Below are 19,141 nucleotides of genomic sequence, written 5' to 3' on the forward strand. Positions count from 1 at the left end.
TCAGGTGTGGCGGACGCACTCCTTCACCCTTCCCCGGGAGAGGTGGCAAGGACACGGTTGGTTTATTATTAAGCGGGACCATTTGTTCGCCTGCGTCTTTACATCCTGGAGATGTCCAAGACCTCAGGTGGCTCTGCAGCAGTGACCTGCCGTCAGACCTGGTCAATGAGACTGTCTCCGCGGTGCATCTCTTCCCCGGACAGGCGTTGCCCAGTGGATGCTCTCTGAGCCGGGCTGGTAAGGGGTGCACCAGCCACACCCCATCTGCAGCAGACGGACAGTGCTTCTCACTGCTGTCCAGGGCACGGTGCGCGCCCAGCGTGGCCCATCTTTTGAGTTGCCCAGGGCGGTGGAGATCCAGAACTGAACACGTGGTCTTTCTGCGTTTCAAATTTTGGCAACTGATTTAAAACTTAAAATCCGCCTTCCCGGCTCAAACGGAATTTGGCTCATGGGGGACCGGTGGGTGACATCTTGTCTGATGGTCCCTGAAAGTCAGGTCTGTCCAGCTGAGACACAAGAGGGTTTTTCAGACGTGGCATGAGGTCAAGAACAAGAAATTAGTCCAATCACCTATTTGCCAGGGTCCCCCCCCCCACGGCCCCGCCTTGTTTACTCTGATGACTTCTGATAACGTTGGTCCCCAGCCGTCCAGCTCCCGTGTCTCCCCAACAGACTCCCACGCCGACCCCACCCATTTAGTGAGCATTTACTAACTGCTTTGTCCGGGCCAAGGGCTTTGCATGCGTCTGCAGGGACGAGTCTCGCCTGGAGGTACCTCCTGGTGTCATCTTATGGATGGAAGCCGTAGGGCTCCAGGGGTGAGTGCCTGGCTCAGGGGTCACACAGCTGACTTGGAAGCTCACCCTGGCCTGACCCCAGGGCCTGAGACGTTGAAATAGCCTCACGTCTCTCTCCCGTAGACAGAAGCCAGTTCTTGGCTCCGACAGTAAAAACCCTCTTTTGTTTAAACCTTGGGTTTTATCACTGCCATTCGCAGTCGGTATTTGCCAGGCAAGGACCATATTTCCAGCACCCTGGTTGGCTCTGGGACAATGGGCGGGTAAGACCCAGCTCCTGCCACCAGGAATCCTCCATGTTACAGTGGCGCTAGGAAGAGGAGCCCCTGGAGCAAAGGACCCTTGGCACCCCAAGTCTGTGGGCTCTGCCTCCTGGGGCTGGATCGACTGCGGCCAAAAATGCTTCTAAAATGTTCCCTCTGCACTGGGTGTGAGCACACCTTCCCGTTCCTGTCACTCCCACAACAGTGCGGCACACACACTTGCACAGATTCCCGTTGCCGTAGTGGTCTGGAGGTGGTTGGGTCTACTCGGGGGGGGGGTGTGGTAGGTTTTAGGGAGATGGGGCGCCCCTTTATCGGGGAAACTTGAGCATCCTGAGGTGCGGACCCTGGATCCAGCCCTTGTGGACACTGGCAGGTGGCTGTCATCACGTGTGGTGATGGTGGTGACCACGGCAGCTAGTCGAGGAGGGAGCGGTCCTGTCTGGGAGGTCAGGAGGGTTTCCAAGAGAAGGTCTGAGCCGAGCTGGGCGGGACGTGCGGAGCCTCCAGGTGGGCAAGAGGAGCTGTGCTCCTGGCCGAGGGAGGGACGGCCGGGGAAAGCCAGGAGGAGGCCTCCACCTAGCCACCGTGTCTGCCCCTTGCACTGGCACAGAGGGGACTGTCCCTGCTCCTGTTTCTCTCAGCACTTTCCATGGGAACCCTCTGTCCCCAGCTTGTTCATAATGAGCAGCTGGGTTTCAGGTGGCTGCTTCTCGGGAGGCAGGATTGGATGGTGGTTAGGACTTCCTGGGTCCAAGCCTTGGCTTGGCCAGCGACTGTGACTTCACTCAATGGATCCTCCGTTCCCTCTCCTGGGAGACGGGCGTCCGAACAACTCCCTCTTGGAGTCTTTAGGGGACAATGCGCTGAAGCACCTTGCACAGACGTGCCCATGTGGGGCCTGTCACCAGGAGGCGTGTGGGTGGGATATCCACTCCGCCCCGAGCACCCGGCACATCTTTCAGGTTCTATATGACGACTGATAGGTGTGTCACCTGTGACACTGCACACCCGTCTCTCCTCCAGATTGCCTCCATCCCTCTATAAGAGCCCCCCAGGTACCCCACCTCCGGCCACCACTGAGCTGCCTCTGGTCCCCATGGGTGAGCTCACACGTCCTGGATTCTCACCTAAATGGAACCCCAGAGGAGCCAGCACCCCCAGGCTCCTTCCTCACCCAGCACGTTGAGGCTCTGAGATTCCCGAACCCCAGAGGATGCAGGTTGATGCAGTTGATTCTGTCTTTATGGCCGGTCCAGAAAGTTTACATTAGAAACAGAGACTGCGGCTCCCTGCCCTCATCATCCCTGATGCAGTTACTTAAAAACAAGAAAAAATTGTTCTTACAGTTAAGCCAGCCTCTGTGTCGTGGAGGCTAATCTCCCTGCCAGACAGGAGGAAGTGGGGGTGCCTTCTGCCCCGCGCCCTCCCCCACCCCCTTTCTCAGAGGTGCCCTTTTCTGTGGGTTGCTGTCTTATCCTTTTCTTCTGTTTTCCTGTGCATCATGCACAGAGCATCTAACTTACCATCTCAGCCTTTAAGGGACATTCAGGGACATCCCATACAGTCCCATGGCTCTGTGGCCACTACCAACGTCCGTCTCCCTGGTGTTTTTAATCTTCCCAAAATGAAGCCCTGAGCCCCTTCAACAGCAGCTGCCCCCCATCCCACCTCCCCCCTGTTGGAGGTGGCACCTCCGGGGACCTCGCCTCAGTGGACTCAGCCTCCCTGGTTGTGGGGTGACAGGCGCGTCCCCTGTGCCAGCTGGCCTGCTGTTTTTAAGGAGCATCTGCAGCCTCTCTTAAGGGAAGCCGTTCTCCTTCTGTGTCCACTGGGCTGGTGACAGTCTCTCTGAGTGTGTCTTGACAGTGAGGCTGCGTGTGTTGGTGTTGCTCGTCCCCATTGCATAGATGGGAACATGCCCTGGCCTCCTGCTGCTCCTAACGTGGGCTTCCTGAGACACCGGCAGCCCCTGCGGACACCTCCCTGTCCACCCCACGCTGCTCGGCAGGACACTCCTGGTCGCCCTGCAGGGCCCCCTCCAGCCGGGACACCCTGCACCCTCCCCGGGACGGATGCTCATTTTCATACAGAAGTCCAGGGGTGGGGGTGGCTGCCCGGACACTGTGCGGCCCCAGGGCACTGGACCCGGGGCTCCCCTGACTCTGCGCAGCCTCCTGGTGTGAAGCCGCCCATCGGACAGCACAGATCCAGTTAGGAACGAGCCGTTTGGGCTGCGTTTTGGAGACGCCGATGCCAGATGGGAGCTCGGGAGTGTTTCCTTCTATATTTAGTCTCCGTGGTGAGCTCACTGGGGTTTGCAGGGTTTATTTTGGGAGGTGACTCCGTGGAGCGGGGGATGGTGCCAGGCTGCTTGTCGGGGCAGGGGCATGGGGTGGGGGGTGGATCTCTCAGGCTGATGCTGGCCTCTGACACCTCTGGACAAGTGCCCCTTTGGCCACATTCTCCTCTGATTCTGTCAACAATCCTGGGGAGCGGCTGGGGGGGTGTACCCATTTAGCAGATAAAGTGGCTGGGCCTCAGGGACTTGGCAAGGTGCTAGGGGTAGAGCAGACAGGGCACGGGCCTGGCCATTCCCTGCATGATATTTCTTCTGATAGAAATTAAAATTTTTGAAGTATTTGTGCATGCACCATACCAAGGAGGGTGGAGACAAAGGAGGGATTTCTTCTGAGATTCCCAGGCCACTGTGCACAGAGCCCAGGCTGCAGGGTCCTCTCAGGTCCAAATCCCAGCTCAGCCTCACTGGCCTGGCCCCTCTGGACCAGCCAGACCTCCCCGACTCCTTGCAGTGCTGTCATGAGGGCGAAACGGGAATTACAAAGTGCTAAGGCCACGTCCTGGCACATAACAGACATCCAGTAGGGAAGAGGGATGATGCTGCGTCTGAAGGAAAGGCAGCCTTCAGCAATATCCCCCCGGCACACGCATCAATCAGAGGGGGACGTCTCCCTGCAAGACGACCCAAGGTGCGAGGCTAAATAAGGCGGGCACTGACTGGTGGCTGGCAGAGGGAGACCTCAGCACCTCCCTCTGCAGGGACCTAGCTTCTGAGCAAATTCAACAGGCCTGGTCCAGACGACACCGACGTGAGCCATCAGACCATTGGGGATGGGAACTGCCATCTCTGTCCCCGGTGCACGCACAGGCATTGTTTTGAGAGGAAGCAGGATTCTTTCCAAAGTTTTCTACTAAATAATTGCTGACGTTCACTCCTTCACTGCGCATCTACTGAGCTCCAGCTGTATGCCATGCTCAGTGCAAGGCCGGGGCAGCCCCCCACGTTGGAGTGTGTGCACACATCTGAGCCACTCCTGGGCACGGTGGCAAAAGAGGCCCAGGTTAGGAATCACCCGTCCTTCTGTCTGTGGGAGGAGTGAGGTGAGTTCAGGGGTCTTGTGGTGCTGGGCCACTCTCAGTGCTGGAACTCGGCAAGGTCAAGAACGCAGTCTCCTTGGTCCGCAGCCTAGAAAAGTGATCTGGAGCAGCTTGCCGGCCTCCCTCCCCCTGAGGAGCTGGTTCCAGCCTCAACCGGGTGCTCAGGGGGCGAAACTCACAGGCCTCACGAGGTCAAGCCAGAAAGAGAATTGAAACCATGTCGGGCTTGGGGGCCTCCCTGGTCATTCGGGTTGTCTTTGGAATAGGGAATCGTGTGACAGCCCTCTGTGTGCTGGGCGAGGGGCGGGGGTGGGAGTGTTGGAGGGGACTCTGAGCCAACCAGGCGGTCCTCGAGCCCTGCTCCTGGGCGGAGAGCAGGCAGACTGGGCCAGCAGACAGGGGACTGCGCTTCTTGCCCCTCCTGTGATGCGGAAGCTGCACCTTGGCATGATGGACGTCCTGCCACCGTGTTCAGCTGAGGCTGGGGTTCCCTCCTGGGTGACCTCCGTGAGACCTCCAGGAATCCCCCCCTCCACGACAGGGGTCTGAATCCACTCTGGGTGTCACCAGCGTGGGGTGATTTCCGATGGTCAGGATAAAGTGAGGGGGAGGCCCATTTGTTGGCTGATCCCGTCGTGTGGGTGCCACCATTGCGTCATCGTCCCTGTGGGGACCTGCAGCTGGCTAAAGCTAAGGCTCCTCCATCTCTTCCTCCCTGGGGTGATCACCCCTCTCGGGTGCCTGGCTGGCTTGTGCACCCCTCAGGCTGAGGTTTCCCGTCCATTAGGGGATCCCCAGTTTTTAACTGTCACCCAGACCCTGGTTTTGGCCCTGCAGAGGTGACTGTGAGCAATGCAGAGCTGCCCCTTCCCGCCAGGACACTGGGGTCTGTTCGAGGGGCCTGGAAGCCAGGGGAAGGGTCTGGAAGGGACTTGGGCACAGCGTGGCCGGCCCTGGTTGGCCCCAGCTCCTTCCCAGGGTTTCTGTGCCCCACGTGGTCGGTATTGGGCTGCGTCATCTTTGTGGGGGGCTTCCTGAACCCAGCGGGATGCTGAGCACCACCCTGACCTCCAGCCCCTCGGGGGAGCAGCATCTTCTCCCTCAAGATGGGAGATGCAGACCTGTGCCTGGACACTGCCGGCTGTCCCCGAGGGCACAGTCACCCTGGCTGAGTACCACCGTCCCAGGGCATGAGGGGTGAACCCCTAGAGGCCAAGGGGTAGCACAGACCGAGGTCCAGAGCCCACTTCACCCTGGCACATGGGTCTCAAGCTGTGTGCCCAGGGATACGTACTATGGGCACTTTACAGGGACACTGGTGGCTCCAGCGGCTCCCGTCTGGGCCTCTGGATGTGCAGCCCCAGCGTGTGGCATCTGAAGGTGAGGTTCCCACCCAACCGGCCAAGGGGCTGTTCTTTTATTTATTTATTTTGGTACTGAGGACTGGACCCAGGGGTGCCCTCCCACAGAGGTACATCCTTAGCCCTTTTAATTTTCTATTTCGAGACAGGGTCTTGATCCTGTGCTTAGGGCCTCACTAAGTGGCTGAGGTTGGCCTTAAACTTGGGATCCTCCTGCCTCAGCCTCCCGAATTGCTGGGATGACAGGCGTGTGTTGCTGTGCCCAGCCAGCGGGATCCCAAGAGGAAGTCCCCATCCTTGAACGCTGAGCTGGTGCAGCCTCAGCACCACTGACCGTGTTTCGGGTGATATCATTCACCACGGAGCCTGGTAATCAGCAGCCACGGGCAGAGCCGGCTTGGCGTGGGCCGCGAGCCTAGAGTCTTTTTCTTTCTCACACGTCTGCTCAGAAAGTTGCATGAACAAGAAAACAGCAACATCTCTCCGACCTCCTGCATTGTTGTTGTGGTTTGGGGGTGCAGGGGTGTCTTGTGCAGAAGTCTGTCAGGCAGGTGCGGTGACGGCACCAACGCAGGGCTACGTGCCCGCGTTCTTTGTGAATCGAGACTCCCCGCTGCTTCTCAGGGGAGCTCAGCCTCCAGTTTTCCATGTGCACAAGGGGACTTAGACGAGCCCCTGCCTCAGGTGACGTGGTGAGGATTCAGTAAACAAGGGCTTCTCGGGGGCTTCAGCAGGGCCGGGAGCAAGGGGGAGCCCTGGAACGTCCGATTGTGATGGAAGAGTCTGAGTCACGCAGGTCAGGACCTGAACCGTGGTCCCTCTTCTGCCCTGCGTGTGACATTAACAGGTGTCCACAGCTCTCTTGAGCCTGTGGCTTGCACATGTTGATGGCCACGGGTGCAGTGGCCAGAGTGACCCGTGCATCTCATTAGCCTGGAATTTTCCTGATTGTAGCAACAGGTGTCTTTTGTCCCCCGTTGGGAGCTTAGGGACCTCGTTGGCCCCGCCAGCTACGGGGTGACAGAAACCAGGAACTTGTCCCCCAGGGGGGCTCAGGAGCTGGGGCTTGCAGGAGGCGGCCTGCAGGTTCCTTCTGTGGGGGGTGGGCGGTGTTGGTGGGGAACGTTCTAGCTCCTCATTTCTTAAAACCCTCCAGTACTAATGCCGTTCTCCTTGAGCCACAGAACTCAGCACTGCCAACGGACCTGTATCGGGCCCAGGCTGAGATTTTTTTTTTCCTTTTTAGACACAGAAAGATATTTTGTCAGCTCTCACACATTACCCCTTGTTTTCTTCCCAGTCTGTCGCAGTCACAAGGACGGAACTCCACTTTGTGAAACTTGGTACGAGCCTGTGGCTTTGACCCTGGGGGAGGTGGGACGATCCCTAAAAATGGGGAATAGCAATTATTTGAAACTCATCCTAAAAGTCTTCAGCCTGTGGGCTCACGGGTGGGGACCTAGAGGTGACTTTGGATCTGATTGTGTAAAGGCCTGTTGGGTGGCAGGACTGTCCTTCCTGCAGAGAGCCAGCCACTCTGTCCCCCGCCCTCCTCCGGGATTCCCTGCCACCGCTCTTGAGATGGGATCCAGGCTCCTCCCTAACCTCCCTCCACCCCACGCCACACCCCCTCCAAATTCTACATTCAGATGGTCTGTCTTCAGTCTTTCCCGAAAATTATGGGCTGTTATTATCACAGCTTCTTCTGCCCACAGCGCGTGCCCTCCCCACCTGTGACATATCGACTCTCGCTCTTTCCTGGGAACCTGCCTTACTTCTCACTTCCTGAAGCACCAGAACAATCTTCCGCACTGGAAGAGTTGCCTGTCCTTCCTACATCCCTCCTTTTGGGGGAGAATTTATCACAAAGGTTACAAAATAACGGATCCTGTCACTGGTAGTTTAACATAATGAGGATTGGATTGGTCTCTCTTCTGTCTTGTCATATGGTATAATGTAGTGACACTTTATGTAGCGTCTTTGAAAAGGAGACAGGTGTTGAATTTGATAGGCAGGAGGGAATGGAGAGAAGAGAGCTCAACAGCTGTGTGTCTGGAGCCAGGTCTCCTAGATTTGGGCAAATTGGGGCTGCAACCTTCTATAACTGTGTGACCTGGGCATGGTGCATAACCTCTCTGAGCCCACTAACCTCATTTGTAAAGTGAAGGCTGATACTAGTCCATCCTGAATGGGTGGGGGATAAATGAGTTAACGGTGGCATTGGCTTTGAACAGCGCCTGGCACAGAGGGACATCTGTGCTGGCAGGGTTGATATCATTAGTCCTGGAAGTAGCAATACCAGTGGTAGTATCCATCTTGGGAAATGCAACCAGCTGGCTTGGGGAATCACTGGGGGAGAGAATGTCACTCTTCTGTGCCACATCGTGACTTTGTTTTATTAGCAATCCATGTGACCATGGAGGCATTGTGTAAAGCCTCGGTTTCCTCGTCTGTAACATGGGGTCAGCATTGCCCTGTGGGATCCGTGTGAGCGCTCGAGGAGATGAGCATCAGGCCACCCAGCCAGGGCCATGGCAGATGGAACTCAGTGACCCAGGGACTGGGGCAGACTAAGAAGGGGTTCCGGATGCCGGAGCTCGGCATGCCGGGGATCTGCTTGGCTCTGAGAGGCGGGGCTGGAGACCCAGGTCCCCACAGCAGCCCAGCAAGAGCGACTGCTTCTCTGCAACTTCAAACCCAACCCAAAATAACGATGGATCATCCCAGGTGCTGGCCTTATATGGCCGATGGCGAGCTTGCAGGGCAAGCCAACAGAATCAGCAAGGTCACAGGACTGTCTCCTGCTCGCTCACAGCGTGGTGGGCGTGTGTGGGGTCCAGAACGTGTCTGATGGCGGCTGCGATTCCATTCGCCACAGTCGGTCCTTCCTTCCCAAAGCCCATACGCCTTGCAATAGATTTTTTTTTTTTTTTAAAAATACGTATCTGATGCTTATTATGAACCCGACATTCTAAGCACTTTATAAAGATGAATTTATGATGCTGTGGGTGGTCGATATTATCGTTGTCCCTGCTCCCTGTAAGGGGAAACTGAGGCACCCGGATATCAGGTAAACTCTTCCAGTTGGCAGAGCGTGATGGATGAAGCTGGCGCTTCACCCCAGTGCTATGGCACAGAATTCCCCCCGGCAGCCGCCACCGGGAGGCTGCATGGAAGGGTGTCATGGGTGGAACTAGATAGCCAAGTGCAGACCTCCACTGGCTCCTCGGGGGCCCTCCCCAGCTGTCCTTGGTGCTGAAATTCCTCGCCCTTAGGAGAAGTCGCCTAGTGCTTTCTGGCATGAGGAGGCTCTGCACATCTGTGGGTTCCGCATCTGCAAATCCACCCAGGGATCGAAAATCGTCAGAAAACATAGATGTATCTGTCGTCACATCTACAGACTTTTTAATTATTATTATTCTTCAACTAATACAGTGCAACAACTATTTCTATGGCATATTCTTATCGTAGTGGGTGTGACAGGGAACCTGGGGGGGATTTGACGTGCTTGGGACCAGTATGTATGTCACAAGCAAATCCTGCCCCATCTGACCTGAGGGACGTGAGCACCCGGGGATTCTGAAATCTGCAGAGGATCCCAGAACAAATCCCCCGTGGATACCACTGGTGGAGACCCCGTCATTTCCCCTCTCTACCTTTGACACTGTGACCCCCCAACCCGTCTCACCCTCTCCCCAAACCGATTTTCTTTTACTCTGTTAAAAATGCAAGTGTAGTTTGCCCTACCTGCAGAAAGCAGGGTCTTAATTAGCCTTAATTTTTGAAGTCTGCAGCTGTAAACTGTGTTGCAAAGATTGAAAAGATTAGTGCCCTAGTAATAAGATAATTGTCCCCAGGAAACGCTGTTAGCATGTAAACACAGTTAGCGTGTGAAATCAGAACAACGGTAATGGGCCCCACTTTTGGCATTTCAAGATGCTGCTGTGTGAATAATCACCAACACCGAGTAGGGAGTTGGGGCGCTGCGTGTTCCCCCTGTATTCTTCTCTGCTTCCCTCCCAGCCCAGAAATCAAAGTCTGCTTGGTGGAGCCCCACCTGACCCTTGCCCCCCACCCCGGCAGCCATTTGAGATTAGTTTCAGGAGTGGGGTGACCCAGGGGTCATCCCCAGAGTTAAAGGGATACGAGGCAAACGCAGTTGACCCACATCACTGCTGCTTTGTAGGAGGACGGTGGCTGGAAGCAGCCACACGTGCATACCTGTGCACTCTTGCAGATGCTCACACGTGTGCACATGTGTGTACAACGTGCCCTCGTGTGCACAGCTGCCCAGGTGGAAAGCCCCAGTCCCCCTTCTGAGACCTAGAAAAGCTTCCAAGAAAAAGACCCCACACCCGGGGCTGGGGAGGCCGTGATGGAGCTCTCGCCTGGTGTGTGCGGGGCCCTGGGTTCCATCCCAGCTCTGCACACGGCAACACCACCAAATGTCACCTCTGCCGACACTCGGGGCTGTTCTTTTTTGAGCTCTTGCATCCTTTAATAAAAGGAGAACATGCTTTATACACTTTTTAATTGGAAGAAATTTATTTTTGCAGTGCTGGGGACTGACCCAGGGCCTCCTACACTGTACCTCTGAGCCACACGAGGCCCTGGGAACATATTTTAACGATGTCAGCACCGACAGTGTCTTTCTAGCTCATCAGAGAGGCCACACAGCCCAAGACGAGCCTTTCTGCTGCCTCATCTCAGACTCTGGGCCAGTCAATAGGCTGCGCGTGTCTGTCTCGGCCCGGTCCTTGGCGCACAAGCTCTCGGTGGCGAAGCCTTGCCTGGGCGCCTTGCATCTGTGGGAGCTGCCCCCACCCCAGCGCACATCTTGGCTGGGTTCTGAGAATTTATCTCTTAAATGCCATCCTAACAAGGCTTGAGGTCCAGCCAATGGAGGTTCAGTGAGAATTGACCCAGTGAACATAAAATAAGAAGATAGACGTGGCCCTAAGAAAGCAGGCTGAGTTGTCAAAATAATAAAATACCTTGCTTTATTGCATTTGACTTTATTTTACTGTGCAGACACTGCATTTTTTTTTTAATTGAAGGTTCCTGGCAACCCGTGTGGAATCTGTTGGCAACTTTTATTTTCCTAATGACTCAAATGACCATTAACATTTTTAAAAAAATATTTTTTAATTGTTGGTGGACTTTATTTGATTTATTTTTACATGGTGCTGAGGATGGAACCCAGTGCCTCTTACATGCTATTCGAGCGCTCTACCACTGAGCCACAACCCCAGCCTCTGATCATTAGCATTTTTTAAAAATACTGTACTTTTAAACATACAGGATACATGCTGTTTTTCAGACACAATGCTATTGAACACTTAACACAGTATAAACATAACCTCAAATTTGTTTGACTCAGTAGGCACAGTGGTGCACACACCTGTAATCCCAGCGATTTGGGAGGCTGAGGCAGGAGGATTGTAAGTTTGAGACCAGCCTCAACAATTTAGCAAGACCCTGTCAATAAATAAATAAATAAAGGAGGGACTGGAGGTGGTGGCTTAGTGGTCAAGCACCCCTGGGTTTAATCCCTCGTATCCGCCCCCCCCCCCCAAACTGTATTGGACTCGCTTTACTGTGGTGCTTTGGAACTGGACCTACAACATCTCCAAAGTGTGGCCCTGTGTGACAGAGGGTGACGGGCACACAGGATTGCCAGCCCTCCTGGTGGGAACAGACACTGGCCTTGGCCCTGTGTTCCTGGGTGTGTGCTTGTGTACTCATCTGGGGACAGCCGTGGGCTCCGTGGACTCCGTGGCCAAGTGTGCGTTGCAGTCTCCAGGCTCCCATGTCCACTTTTCTCTGAACCCTGCTCCTTCGGCCTTTGCGTCGGGCTTGGGACCCATGAGACCAGAGGTGAGCCGCCCAGTGCCTGCAGGAGCCGTAAAGAGAAGGCGGCGTGGCAAGCCCGGGGGGGCGTGTGCCCCTGGAGAGGGACGGCTTCTCCTCCTCCCCAGCGGGGCTGTGCCTCCAGGTTCTCGCTGTCAGATCTTGCACTTTTCCAAAGAAATGCTACAACTTTGTAGTTTTAGGTGAAACTTCCCAAACTTCCAGCCTCGCCATTGGGTGTAGCATTTTTCTTTTTCTTTTCCAAACACTGCACAAGCTGAATGCAGCCTATTTGAGCTGAATACCACTTCTTGGCCCCTGTGGGTGTTTGCTACCTCTATAAAAAGTAAAAAAAATTAAATTAAAAATCCTCTGCAAAGCCATGTTCCCAGGGCGCTCGCCGAGCAGCAGTGACTGCAGGGTCCCCGGGCCGGTTCCCACCCATCAGGAAAGCACACCCCTGGAGCCCGGGGCTTAGCTCGCACCTCCAGTTCTTTCCCATCCTGCCCGCCCCTCCCCACAGATGTCTCAATGAAGTTCCTGGGAAAGAAGCGCTTCCTATCCCGAATAGGGGACGTTGGTGATGCCAAGCCTGGCACTTCTGTGGCCGAGGGTCCCCCGCCCGCCCCGGTGCAGAAAAGCTTAGAAATCAAAGAGGATCATTGTCGCCTTTGGATTAGCCCAAGAGGACTTAGCCCAGTGGCCGTCTCCCGGGTGCTGATGATCGACTCACCCGGGGATCTCGGGCTTTCTCCTGACCTTGGCACGAGGTCTGGCCCATGTGGCTTTCTGGGTGTAGAATCGGTCGTTTCAGACACAAAGCCATTGAGCCGGGGTTGAGGAGACTCCTCTGTTCACCCATGAAAGGGGCTCATTGTACATCCGTGTGCGCCTGGCCACCCCCTTCCCTTCCCTTCCTCTGGCCTTGCCGTCCCCTCCCCGGCTGGGCCTTCGAGGGGCTCTCCGGCCTCTGCTTTCTTTGCCTCTTCCTGTCTCTGGGGCTTCCCCGTGCAGGGGGGACGCTGGGCTCACCGCCCCTGCGCACGTCCCCAGCTCCTTGGGCCAACTCCCTTGTCAAGTGCTTCCTTCCGAGGGCGCTGGGACAAGAGCGGCCGGCAGCGGGGAGCAGCTGCAGGCGCGGGGGCAGGAAGCGGGGAACCGTGGGCGCCCTGACCTCTTCCTGTCCTCCTCCTGCAGCCTCCCCTCCCCCACCACCCTCCCTGCTCCCGAGTCAAGGTGAGGAGCGCAGCGTGGAGCCCGTCAGGGATGCCCGGCCCTGAACCTGCCCCTGGATGGCCGTCCGGTTTCCTGTGTCTTAAGCCCTGGGACCCTGAACCTCCTGAGTCTGGGGGCTGGTGTGGGGGTGGGGTCAGGCTGGAGAAGCCCTCCGGGGGGTTGGAAGGGTCTTGGTAAGGGCCATGGGAAAGCTCGGTGGGTGACACAGGAAGGGGTCGCAGGCTCAGATGCTTCCAGGGCCCAGCCCACCCAGGTGCTGTGCTGGGACCACCTGATCACGAGTGTCCACCTCCGAGGGGAAGCAGCCGGCTCTAGCTGTGGCCACTCGGGCTTTGCCTGCCCACTTGGTCAGATCTTTCGACATTTGGAGAAAAAGCCATAAATTTGGATGTTGTGAGGACATTTTAAGGGTTGGCAACTTTTTGTTGTTTTTTTGGTTCTGGGGATTGAATCCAGGGTCCCTTAACCACTGAGCCATATCCCCAGCCCTTTTTTTTGTATCGTATTTTCAGTCCGGGGTCTCGCTGAGCTGCTTAGGGCCTGGCTAATTTGCTGAGGCTGGCTTTGAACTCACAATCCTCCTGCCTCAGCCTCCCGAGCTCCTGGTGGCAACAGGTTTAAAAAAGAAAATGACGTCCACATCCTGCGGCATTCGAACTGTTCCGCATCCACGTGTTGCGGTTCCTTTGGTGACGGTGAGACAGGCCTGGCCCTGTAACTTTGGATCAAGGCTTGTAATTCCGTGAGCCTCAGTTTCCTTCTCTGTAAGTGAGGGAGGGGGCGTCTGTAAGTTGCAAACAAGCACATGCCTCCTGGTACCGAGAGCGTCTCCCAACAGCAAAAGCATCCAGAGAAGTCGTCCCCGTTTCCAGACTTGAGCCAGAGCCTGGCCAGGCTCCCTGGGAAGATGTGTTGAAGTAACGCTCACAATTGCTAATTGCAGTGCTTCACGTGGATGTCAGTGACGGCTTTCACGATGGCCATTGTCACTGAGGAGGAAATGTAGGGGGGCGTTGGGGACCTCCTGGAGGCAGGGACGCCCCCCACCCCGCCTTCATCCTGACTCTGAGAAGAGGAAGCACATGTGTCCCTACACCAGATGTCCCCAGCATCTCTGTGAGCCGGGAAGGAGGCGCCCCTCCCGGGCACAGCCTGAGTGTAGAGCTGCCCTCCTCCCTGGCTGCACGGGACGGTCCCCCACCCGGTGGCCTTGGCCGTGCTGCCTGTGTGAGGTCTCCTGGCGTGGGCAGGACGCCTCAGTCTTCCCAGCGCAGGGATCCAGTGTCCTTGGAACAGAAGACGTCCCGGTCATCGGCTCTCAGAGAAGAGGGGAGAGGGAAGCACTGGGGAACTTGTCTTGGCCAAATGGGGCGAACCCAGGACTTGGGGAGAGGACACTGGGTTCCAGCTGAGCCTTGCCATGAACCGTGTGCAGCCTGCAGGGCGGGCGGCTCCCTCCCTGGGTCCCGTGGGCTTCACCAGAAACCACTGGGCTGGATTCAAGTCAGGGACGGAGAGAGGCTTCATCTCATCAGGAAACTCAGATCCATTGGCCTGTCTGCTCCTGTGGCCATCTTGGAGGGCAAGCGATGGCTTATCCGTGTCCCCTTGGGTCCCGTAGAGGGAAGAAGCTGCAAACTTGCACAAGTTCCTTCTTCTATCTGACCTTGGATTCTGCAGCTCAGATCTGAACCAGTCCTCGTGGGGCAGAAAACACACCCCGTAGTCCCAGAAGCCATAGAACAGGGCTCAGTGTCCCTGGAATGCCAGCCGGTGTCTCGGGGACACTTGGGCCACCTGCCCTCTTTATGACCATAGTGACAGGGAGCAAAATTGGTAGGTGCTGCAGTCTGTGCCTGGGACACATGGGTCTTTGGGCTGAGCCCGAGATGTGGCTAGTGTCCCTAGCCCCAAGAAGACAAGTGTCTGAACAGCCCTGTGGCCACCTTCAGAAGCACTGGGAGCCCACAGTTGGTGTGGTGAGGGGTACTGGGGACTGAATAGCCAGCACCTAGATGGGATAGGGGGGTGCTGGGTTTGGTGGGGCAGCATCCATTCAGTCATCAACGTGGCATTAGGAACATCTGATCCAATCCCGAGGTCCCTCGTTCTCCTGTGCTGCCAGCTCATCGACTGAACCGTGGCTTAGCGAGTCCCACCGTGATTGAACTACTGAGAACCCGCTGTCCCATCATGGTCCAAGAGTGCGTCCATGGGCCACTCTGGTCCAAGTCCTGGCTGTGAACGACATGGAGCAAATTGGTTCTCTTCCGAGCCTCAGTTTCACCATGTGCAAAAAGGAGACTATTAATACCGACATCCTATGGTTGGCGTGGTGTTTAAATGAGATAGTACTTACTGCCTGCTGACAATATGCTTTGTATTCGGGAGGAGCCTAACCACGTGCTAGTATTCGGACGGTTGTGAATATTGACCACCCATGTGACCTCAGGCAAGTATCAGTGTGGGTGTGACACATGCAGCTGCTTGCAGCAGCCGGGCACCGGGCATGGCCACTCAGATGCAGGATGCCTTGCCAGCTTTGCTCCATCTTCTGCTTTTCAAAAGAGAAGTGAGAATCTAGATTTGCACGTGAAATATCCTGAATTTAAAACACTGGCAGTGATTTCAAATATTTTGTCAGTGCCACAGGCCAAAACTAAAAGAGCTGGAAACATCCACAGGCCTCCCACGGGTCACCTGTCTTGACACTTAATATCTCCAGCCTCTAATCTTTCAGGCAGAGGGTATTCAGAACCTTGCAGTTCAGAGAATTGTTAATCTGTGTATTTTTTGGAGGGGGGAGGGGTACTGGGGATTGAACCCAGGGGTACTCGACCACTGAGCCCTATTTTGCATTTTATTTAGAGACAGGGTCTCACTGAGTTGCTTAGTGCCTGGCTTTTGCTGAGGCTGGCTTTGAACTTGCGATCCTCCTGCCTCAGCCTCCCGAGCTGCTGGGACGACAGTTGTGCTGAGTTACAAAACCTCTTGAAGCACATACAGAACAAAATGTTAGATCCGGTGGTTGAGATTTGGGGGGGATCATTTGTGCTCCAGGATACACACACCAAGCTCTGAAATCAGTCAAATAATTCCCGAGTTTCCACGTATCTGTGGCTTCTCATAGTTTCCAAGGCTGTGGGTGATTAAAAAACCAGCCCCAGAGACCTGAGCTTCATGTGCAGGTTCTGTGGATCCTTTCTGGGGTTTAGGCTTAAAAATACGGGAGGAATGTGAAATACTAACGAGGGAGACAAGTCCAGCCAGAGAAAGGGCCTCAGCCCACAGGCCTGGGTTCCCGGGCGCTGGGAAGGCCGGGCCTCTCTCTGGGGCTCAGTTTTCTCCCCTGAGCTCTGTTGGAAGGTGAGTTAGCAATCCTGGCCTGCGGTCGCCTCCCAGACACACTCTTCTCAGACCACAAAGGGCGCTCTGTGTGGCTGGCGTTGGTGAGAGAAGCTCACCAGGACCTCCCGGGGGCATCTAGAAAGAAAACCCCACTGTGGAACCTCTGACTGCTGGGACTAGGCCTCAAGAAGGAGGTGAGATGGCGTCTCCACGTCCCTGGAGAGAGGGAGCCATGGCATCCTGGGGACAGAGGGACCCTCTGCCATGTTAGGGGGAGAGAAAGAACACCTTGGAGCCACCATGGAAGGGTCCTGCCTGGGGACACAGCAGGAGACCTCTTCTAAGAAGCCCGTGCATGCATCAGGCACTTGGTGGCTGGGTCTCCACGGAAGGAGCCTGTCCTTTGTCATCTGGGTCCTTTGGGTGTTGGATTACCATGGCACGGGGTCGGGGCTTTCAGGTTTGGGTCTGGTGTACATCAGAACGGCCCAAGGGAATTCAATAAAAATCCAGATTCTCTGGACCCTTGCATGGAGACTCTGACTCAGTCAGTTCAGACTTTGAGAAACACCCAGGATACTGTTACGAGAGCAGTTTCTGGAAACTTCCAAACCTGCTCACTGCTCCAAGCTTCGCCCCTTGTGAGCCCTGCGTTTTGGATCCAGTTCTCGTCCACGAGTATCAGTTATCTGATCTATAAAATGGGAAGTATGATCCCTCCCTTGATGGGATGGCCGGATCACATGCGCTTGGCACAGAGTGTCCATTCAAAAGGAATCAGCCACCTTTACCCACTCCACCGCCATCGGAGGAGACAGGGTCAGCCAGTGTCTGCAGGAGCTTGCAGGGAGAGCTGACTGTGCTTTAGCAGGGTTGAGTGGAGAGGACGTGACTCGGCCTTCATTAGCTTGCGAGAATGAAAACATGGAAGCTTTTGTGGGGGGTGAGGGGTACTGGGGACTGAACTCAGGGGCACTCAACCACTGAGCCCCATCCCCAGCCCTATTTTGTATTTTATTTAGAGACAGGGTCTCACTGAGTTGCTTAGGGCCTCCTTGTTGCTGAGGCTGGCTTTGAACTCGTGATCCTCCTGCCTCAGCTTCCCTAGCCGCTGGGATGACAGGCCTGCGCCACCATGCCTGGTTAAATGACCCTTCTTTTTGACCAGGTACCAGGTACCATGTGCTTGACCATCCGTGTTAAGTTAATATTCGTGGCTGCCTGTGACGTCGGTGACCATCCTCTCTCAACACGGGGAGGCTGTGTTTTCTGGGTCTGCCTAGTACAGTCTGAGCTTATGCTGGTATGATTACTAGTAGTGTCCTTTGTCACTTACCCCTCTGTCACAGTGGCCCTGTTGGAGGACACAGCCTCATCTCTTCTCATTGCATCAATGAGAGAAGCAAAGTCGCAGCAGCTGAGCCGTTTGGGGTCACAGGTCTGCCAGCCTGCACGTGCGGCTGCTTGTGCACCCCCTTCCTGTGGTGAAGCCCCAAATCCCAGGCCCTCAGAATGGGCTACACCTGGAGACGGGGTCTCTAAGAGGCGACTAAGTTAAAATGGGTCGGTGACGGGGGCCCTGATGAGTCGGCTTGGGGGGGGGGTCTTATAAAAAGACCTAAACACCTGGAGGCTCCTATACAGGGAGGACCCAGGGAGAAGGGCCACCTGCAAGCCGAGGAGAGAGGCTCTGACCCCGTGTCTTGATGGTGGAAACTTGCTCCTTCTGTCCCCGTTACATTTATATTCTGTCCCTTCCATGTGGCTCCTGCGGGTGTCTGGCCCTGAGCGTGTGCTGCAGGGACCCACAGATTCCGTGGGCCTCGTGCAGGTCAGACTCAGAAGGCCCGAGGCAGGATTGTCACCTCCACCCCAAAGCCACTGCCTAACACCCAAGAGCCAGGGTCTCTGTGACGTCCAAGCAGAAGAGGAGCCGCACGTTTAGCGCAGACATTGAACGGGGTTCAACCCCCAGTACTGCCAAAAAACAAATCCTCATGGTCAAGTGTGCCCTTGCTTGATGTAATGGTGCAACCGCACACAGCCGGCGCTCCGTAGGCCCCCGGTAGGTAAGAGCTGGTCATTACAGTTATTTCCATTCTCTGGGATGCACCTGCAGGAGTTTGTATTGTTGAGGGCTTGGGAAAATACATTCTATCCAGTGTTTGGAAAGTGTATCCTTTAGTTAGTGCCACCATCATGCTGTTGAACAAATCACCCCAAACTCTGGATCCAAACAGCAAGCGTGCGTTTTCTCCGTGCGGGGAAGGTGCGCCGGGTCCGCTGCCCTGGGCTGGGCGAGGCTCCGGCTGCAGGTGGGTTCCAGGCGGCTCCACGTGGCTCTCATCCTCCCTGGACCAGCAGGCCACCCCTGGGGGTGAAGGTCAAGTGGATTTCAGGCCTCGGCTTGTGTCACCTTCCGCGGATGCCCCATGGGACTGAGCCAATCGCGTGGCCAAGCCCAGGGGTCGCCAAGTCCTGTGAGCAGAGGACATGGTTGTGGGGCGCTGTGGAGAGGTCAGGCCCCTAGGTCCGTCTCCCTGGCTCCCTCTTGGACTCCCCCAGTCCACTCATGGCAGTGGGAGGGGGTGAAAGCCCTTCCCTGGTCTCGGTAGCATGAATGTTCCAGAAGCCTTTCCGCTGTGGCCAGCGGGCGCGGTGCAGATTGCCCTCTGGAGCCGTTGGAGGAGCCCTCCTCTGACAGACAGGAATTTACTCTACTGTAAACCAGAGAGTCCCAATTTAGACAGACAGAATGGATCAGGCAGCCGGCATCATTGACCTAGTTCCACTTCGTTAACCTTTCCAATTAAGGAGGATGTTGCTGAAAGTGAGACCTCTCCGCAGACTGCACAGCTCTACCTTGAATCCTGGGGCCTGAGCC

General features: G+C 55.8%; 1 protein-coding gene across 1 annotated transcript in view; it reads left to right on the top strand.

Annotated features, from left to right (window-relative positions):
* XYLT1 (xylosyltransferase 1) overlaps positions 1 to 19,141 on the top strand; it is a 240,037-nt gene that overhangs the window by 54,357 nt on the left and 166,539 nt on the right. The gene's annotated exons all lie outside the window — the stretch shown is intronic.

This window comes from Spermophilus citellus (assembly GCF_964194105.1).
Source record: "Spermophilus citellus genome assembly, chromosome: 6".
Lineage (NCBI taxonomy): Eukaryota > Metazoa > Chordata > Mammalia > Rodentia > Sciuridae > Spermophilus > Spermophilus citellus.